Consider the following 7,786-nt stretch of genomic DNA (forward strand, 5'->3'; position numbering starts at 1 on the left):
TGAATTTGGGAATTTAAATGCTATAAAATAATTTAAATGCTCAAATAATTCTGGTAATAAGTGTGCGCTGTTGGAAATATTCTAAACAGAGCCCACAATTATTTTCAGGATTTTTGGAAACGTTTTAGTATTTTTAATAAAGCCCAACAGTTGCAGAAAAAAATAGAAAACAGAAACAAATAAGAAAAAGAGAGAGAGAGGGAAACCCACCTGGGCCTCACCTGTGCTGGCCCAGCCCACCTGGCTCGGCCCAGTTGACTGGCCTTGCCAGTCGTCCTCCTCCTCCCGCCAGGAGGACGAGGAGCGCGTGGCCGGCGCCCGTGGCCACACGCCGGCCACCTCCTGCTTCTGCCGACGCCCTGGAGGCGTCTAGGGGTGCCACGCCGACCCCCACGTCCCCCTCTCTCCCTCCCTCACTCTCCCCGTGCTCCTCTCCCTCCTCTGGCTCTCCTCTCGCATGCACCGAGAGCCATTGTCGCCGCCGCACGCCGTTGCCGCGCCCACCGCCGCTGCCTCGCCTCTTCGACAAGCCCATTAGCTCCGCGCTGCCGTCTTCGACCTCTTCGTCGACCCTCGCAAGCTCGGACGACCCCAAGACGACGTGGTGACCTTCTTCCCCGTCTACGGCCGCCGGATGCCGTCGTTCGATTCGCCGGCCTCAAGTCCTCCCCGAGCTCACTAGCCTGCTCCACGAGTTCCCTATGAGCCCATCTTTCTTCCGCCCCTCTCCCCGTGCTCGTCCGCGTCCTCCAACCCCCTCTGCCATCAAGGCCGAGAGCTCGGCTCCGCCGGCCATGTCGCCGCCGTGGCCACATGCGCGTAAGCTCGAATCCGAGCATGCCTTCATCTTCCACGCGCTCCCAGGAGCGCGTAGCACCATTCCACGCGCCTCGCCGTGCCCCGCAGCCTCGGTTTCGGCCTCGCCCGAACTCCGGCGGCCGCCAAGGTCGTCGCCGGCGACGTTTCCAGCCACCTTAGCTCCACCCACTACCACCACTCGATGCGGCTTGCTCCCAGCTATGCGTAGATGCTCTCCGCCATCATTTTGGTTGCCGGAGCACGAAACCCACAGCCCTCCGCCGCGTCTGGCCTCGCCGGCGGCTAAACGCCGGCGAGTTTGACTCAGTTTGACCCCTGTGTGGGCCCAGGTAGACCCCCCTGAGTCTATGACAGGTGGGGCCGGTCTGCTAATTAGTTTAGGATTAGTTTTAACTAAGTTTAATTAGTTCACTCACTGACATGTGGGATCAGGCCCCACTGACAGCTAATTAGTGTTAATCTAATTTTGTTAACTGGTTGTGACACTGACAGAGAGGGCCCACCAGTCAGGTTTGACCTGGCCAACCCAGTTGACCGCTGATGTCACACCTATGTCATGCTGATGCATTAATTCAATTACTGGATTTATTCTTTAATAGGAAATTCCAGAAAATAGTCAAAACTTCTAAAAATCATAGAAAATCAACCATAGCTCCAAATGCAAAGATTTATATATGAAAAATGATCAGAAAAATTCAATCTATCCACCTGTAATGGTTTCATGCATGACAAAACAAGTTAACCTTGATGTTTAAGCAGAATAAGGTAATGCACTAATAAGGCCATGTTTAATGAGCTAATATTTGAATCTTTGATTCAAATGAGTTCATCCCCTTCTGTTTTAGCTTGCATTAGGCCAAGACACTTTCATCTTGCCATGTCATAGCATGCATCATATTGTTGCATATTGCCATGTGTTGATTATGTTCGGTGTGTCTTTCGTGGTAGGTTCTGCCTCCGAGGATAACCCCGAGTATCCGTCTGAAGGGCAGTACCCTACTACCTCTTCAACAGGCAAGCAACCCATTGATCATTCTGACACAAACACATATTCTCGCTTCTGCTCTTGTTTACTGCATTAAGACAACGCGATTCAAACTGCTGTGTGCTACGGTAGTTGAACCCTTATCCTCTGCATGACCTGTCATTGCCACAGTAACTAGATGAAACCCACTAGCATGTGTAGGAGTTGATTGAGCCATGTATGTGATTCCTACCTTGCTATGCCTGCTATGCTTAGAGTTGTGTCAGGTCTGGTTCATCTGGGTGATGGGCTAGAGTGATATGATTATGTCGGTAATGTGAGGGAAGTGTTGAACATGTTTTGGTAAAGGTATCGATGAGAGGCCATGTAGGAGTACATGGTGGGTTGTTTCATTGAGACCGTCCATAAGAACTGAGATCTGTATGCGTGATTTAAGATTCAGCTACTACCACACATTGGGCCCTGAAATATGACCCCGCTTGACTTACTGACCCGTCTCACCCTCTGTCCAGGAGTTGCAACTAGTTTCTGGTGTTTGTAGGTTATGTGTTGGCGGCCATGCATAGCGCTGACCCTAGGGGTGGGCTATGATGCGGTAGATACACCGTGGCACGGTGTACCGAGTCGCCCGTTTGGTGTCTCGGGAACCCTGTACACATCGTTTGGGGCCGTTGAGGACACCCGGCCGGATTTCCTTGCGGATGGAACCTGAATAGGCGATAAACCTGGACTAGAGACTTGTGAGGTTAGTCAGGTCGTGGTCTACACCCACGTCGGTTTTCGCTTGAAGTCTGCCGAGCACATGTCGTGTGCAGACGCTAAGTGGTGGAAACATGTGTGACGAAGTACACCCCTGCAGGGTATAAAACTATTCGAATAGCCGCGTCCGCGGTAAAGGACTACTTGGTTGCCTATACAGTTCATAGACAAGTTAATGGTTACTACTAAAAGACTCAAGATAAGTGTGAGTACCGAGGATGGCCCTCTCGTAGGATGACGAGGGAGAATCCCCGGTGGAGTATTTTGTTGGTGAGTAGTGGACTCGTGTGCGAAAACTATTTTACTAGTGAAGTTCCGTAGGATAACTTAGCCATGAGTCAAAGCTGGCTTGCTGCAATAACCCCACCACCTTCTTGAGAATAAGCATGTATAGTAGGTTCTGATGTAAGACTTGCTGAGTACCTTGTACTCATGTTTGCTTATTTATTGTTTTCAGATGACAACACCGCCCCCTCCGATGGGTTTTATGTAGACCTTGATGTCGACGAGTGACTAGCCACCCAGGTGGTGATCCTGGCCATGGAGGGCCCTATGTAGATAGACAGGCTTCGAGAAGCCTTCTTTCTTTCTAGTGTCTGTACTCAGACTAGTTGCTTCCGCATGTGCTTGTATGATTGTATGACTTGAGTGTCGGGTCTTGTGACCCCTATCTATATGAACATGTTATGTATGGCTCTCTGGAGCCTTTAAATAAAGTACTTGAGTTGTAGAGTTTTGTTGTGATGCCATGTTGTATGTACTCATATCGAGCATATTGTATGGATGTTTGAAATGCTTGGTATGAGTGGGATCCGACAATCTAGTTGTTTATCCTTGGCAGCCTGTCTTATGGGGAAATGTAGTCTAGTGTTCCTCGAGCCATAGTAGTCCGCTACAGACCGGTTCACCGGAGTCCTGCTAGCCCAGCACTATTGCTCAGGACACTTGACTAGCCGGCATGTGTTTCACGTTGTTCCTATGTCTGTCCCTTCGGGGAAATGTCACGCGGTGACATCCGGAGTCCTGCCTAGCCTGCTACAGCCCGGGTTTCCCGGAGTCCTGTTAGCCCAGTGCTACAGCCCGGAATCACTCGCTGATGACCGACATGCTCGATGTGATTCATGTATGCCTGTCTCCATAGGTCTGTGCCGCTTTGGGTTCACGACTAGCCATGTCGGCCCGGGTTCTCTGTCATATGGATGCTAGCGACACTATCATATACGTGAGCCAAAAGGTGCAAACGGTCCCGGGCCATGGTAAGGCGACACCCGTGGGATACCGTGCGTGAGGCCGCAAAGTGATATGAGGTGTTACCGGCTAGATCGATGTGACTTGGAATCGGGGTCCTAACAGCGTTGGCATTAGAGCCGGACTGCCTGTAGGTTCGTTGAGCCAAACTTGTCAATGTCGAGTCTAGAAATGCTTTTGTTATATGTAGGGGAATTGATTGTGGAAGGGAACGTAAGGCTCTTTTACTCCTTTACCTTATGTCCTCTGATCCGAGTCATTCTCTTCTCATTCAACATGGGTTAAGGACTAGGCTCTCTTCTTCTATCAGGTTCACGTGTTACTAACCCGTAGTAGCTTATAGGATTGTTTTTACCAGCCCCAGTTCAGTTTCTACTATTTTTAGTATGTTGCTAATTGAATCAGAACCTTGATATGATGTTGTTGAGTGGTATTGCAAACTTTTGTGGATGTCTCAAATCTTTTTCTCAGCATTTACAGCTGTTATGCTGTCCAATTTTCCCTAGAAATTCTAATGTCTTTGCTTTGACCAAGTGGTTCGCCTGACCCGGTGCCTCGACGTGCCCGGTCATGCTGCTATGTTAGTCCGGGTAATGATCGAGACGGGTTACCGTTGGTATCCCGAATACACCGTCAAAGAGCAATTCCGAGACTTTAATCAAAGCCAATATTTCTGCACCGTCAGGATATTTCCTTCTTATCCTGGATCTACCGAGCCCCTCCACTGTTCCTATGGACTCGGGGTTACTGTTGAGATGGCTGTGCAGGATGCTGCCTATTCCATGATGACCATCATGCGAGTCTGGACTGGCCTACTTCGGAACACCGGCTTCCGTTACATGCCAGCTTCACTTCCGGGAGTGCAAGGGTATCTTCAGGCTATCTATGCTGACTCCACTCAGGAGGACTCATTAACTTGTACCACTGCCAAGATGCTCGAAGATAAGGACCGAGAGAATCGGGCCTTGAGGCTGGAGGTTTTTAATACCCATGCTGATCATTGGGCCACATTGACTCGGTTTGCACCTGCGGTGCAAGCTGGATGTATGGATACAAGGGATCTGTATCCTGTGAGATCTGCTCTGCCAGACATGGTGGATTAGCGTGATGTGGGAGGCATCACCCCACCCCGTGGTCCCCGCAGGCCACCGTTTGTTGGTCCAAGACCTCATCCTAGCCCCTATGGTCCACAGGCTCCTCAGGACCGTCTGTTCCCGGATGATCACGTTGAACTTCCAGGCTATGGAGGTGACTTCTATGAGGACTACTACAGAGCTGTCTGAGTTAGTAGTAGTATCACTAGTATTGTAATAGTTGTATCTCAACTGTCCTGCGTGACTTGTGGAATATGACTTTGTGTGTAATCAATTCCGGAGTTGTAGACAAATAATGTATAGGAGCTTGGAATGCCTCCGATGAGATGTAATGTCTTTCATCATAGTTGTACTTTAGCCTGGGCTTGTACTAAACTATGTATGATGTGTATGACTGTTGGTATATATATGGCAGTTTTATATTACCATGACATACGGATGAACATCTCTGCATTCCATGTTATCCATTACATTCTGCACTTCCTTGCTAAGTTTGAGCCATCCTTATCTAAACCGTTGTCTTGTTTTCTCCTAGGATGGTCAACACCCGCAGCAACCTTGCTGCCTCGGTGCGGGGGGGAAGCCAGTGCAGCTAGGGGTGAAAATCTGCCTCACCCGCCTTCTCTGGCCGAAGTTATGCTGGAGGCAGAAAGAAACAAGCGTGAGACTAACCGCCTGCTAGAGCGGATAGAGCAGAACACTGCACGCCACCCGCAAAATGACTTGGTGTCAATCAATGACATTATCAAGCTGTACCCACCAAAGTTTAACCATTCCGTCGAGCCCCTCGACGCGGATGACTAGCTTCGCAGCATCACCCACAAGCTACGTTCTGGCAACGTAGCCGAAGCCGACAAGGTTACTTATGCTGCCTATCACCTCGAAGGCCTTGCTAGCCTTTGGTGGGAAAACTTCGAAGCTATGCGCCCGGTCAGCCAAATTACTACTTGGGCTGAATTCAGTGAGGCTTTCCGTGAGCATCACATTCCGGAAGGTCTCATGGATCGCAAGAGGGAGGAGTTCTGCAATTTCACCCAAGGAAGACTGACTATGGATGCATATAGTCGTGAATTTGGGAATCTGGCACGCTATGCCCCTGAAGAGGTATCTACTGACGCTAAGAAGCAGGCAAGGTTCCGCAAGGGACTCAGCCCTGAGCTTCGCCACGATCTTCGTCTGCACGAGTGCACCTCCTTTTGGAAGTTGGTCAATAAAGCCATCAGTGCTGAGACAGGCCAAACTGATTATGACGCTTCACGCAAGCACTCACGTGATTTTGGCTCTTCATCCGGCTCTGGAGCTCAGAAGCGCCAGGTGTGGATCCCAAGCATGGCACTGCCACCTAGGTTCATCCCGAGGCCATCCTTTGAGGCGCCTCGTCCCAACCAGCAGTTTGCACCGCCCAAGCCCTATGGTGGCCCCGCTGCTAATGCTGCTCCACGCCCCAATGTTGTGACTTGTTTCAAGTGTGGAGAGACGGGTCACTATAGTCGAGAGTGTCCCCAGAACAACAACCCCAATCAAACTGGAAAGTCCGTTGGCCGTGGTAAGCCCGCGGGAAAGCCATTCTACGCCAAGCCGGTCACCACTGCCTGTGGCCATGTCAACTATGTTTCAGCCAAGGAGGCTCATGAGGATCCTAACGTCGTCCTTGGTACGCTCCTTGTTAACTGCCATCCGGCATATGTTCTTTTCGATACTGGAGCATCTCATTCATTCATATCCGAGAACTATGCTCGATTGCATAACACGACATTCTGTGACATGCCCACTTCCATGGTAATTCAAACTCCGGTTTCCAAATGGCAAACTTCTAGAGTAAGCCATGGGAACAAAATTCTTGTCGATAGACTTGTCTTCCTTGCATCCTTAATAGCTCTCAAGTCCTCGGACATAAACATCATCTTGGGTATGGACTGGATGTCAGCTCATTATGCTAAGATTGATTGTGCCACTAGAACCGTTCAACTTACTCACCCATCAGGTAAGACAGTCAATGTCTTAACTCGAGTGGCCAAGCGCCAGCTTTACTCCCTAAATGCCAACCCCCTTCCAGACCTTGAGGATGTTCCGGTAGTCCGAGACTTTCCGGATGTCTTTCCAGAAGAACTGCCAGGTGTTCCACCTGACAGGGATGTTGAGTTTGTGATAGACCTTGTTCCAGGAACCGTTCCAATTTCTAGAAGACCCTACAAGATGGCACCCTTAGAACTAGCCGAGCTTAAGAACCAACTCGATGAGTCCTTGAAAAAGGGTTTCATCCGTCCTAGTTCCTCTCCTTGGGCTTGCCCCGTCCTCTTCGTCAAGAAGAAGGATGGAACGGATCGAATGGTTGTGGATTACCGACCTGTCAACTTGGTCACCATCAAGAACAAGTATCCGCTTCCCAGGATCAACGATCTGTATTATCAGCTCGCTGGATCCTCAATCTTTTCCAAGATGGATTTGAGGTTGGGCTACCATCAAATCAAAATCAGAAACGGGGACATTCCCAAAACGGCCTTTGTTACTCGTTATGGCCAATACGAGTACATCGTTATGTCCTTCGGTTTAACCAATGCCCCAGCTACCTTCTCCCGGTTAATGAACTCGGTCTTCATGGAGTATTTAGATAAATTCGTCATAGTATACCTCGATGACATACTCATCTACTCCAAGAATGAAGAGGAACATGCCGAACATCTAAGGCTGGTATTGATGAAACTTCGAGAGCATCGCCTTTATGCCAAATTCTCCAAGTGTGAATTTTGGTTGCCAGAAGTGACCTATCTAGGCCATGTAATCTCTGGTAAGGGTATTGCTGTCAATCCCGAGCGAGTTCAAGCCGTCCTTGATTGGACTCCACCTGAGACGGTCAAGCAAGTTCGGAGCTTCCTTGGCT

The sequence above is a fragment of the Triticum urartu genome, chromosome 3, assembly GCF_003073215.2.
Source record: "Triticum urartu cultivar G1812 chromosome 3, Tu2.1, whole genome shotgun sequence".
NCBI lineage: Eukaryota > Viridiplantae > Streptophyta > Magnoliopsida > Poales > Poaceae > Triticum > Triticum urartu.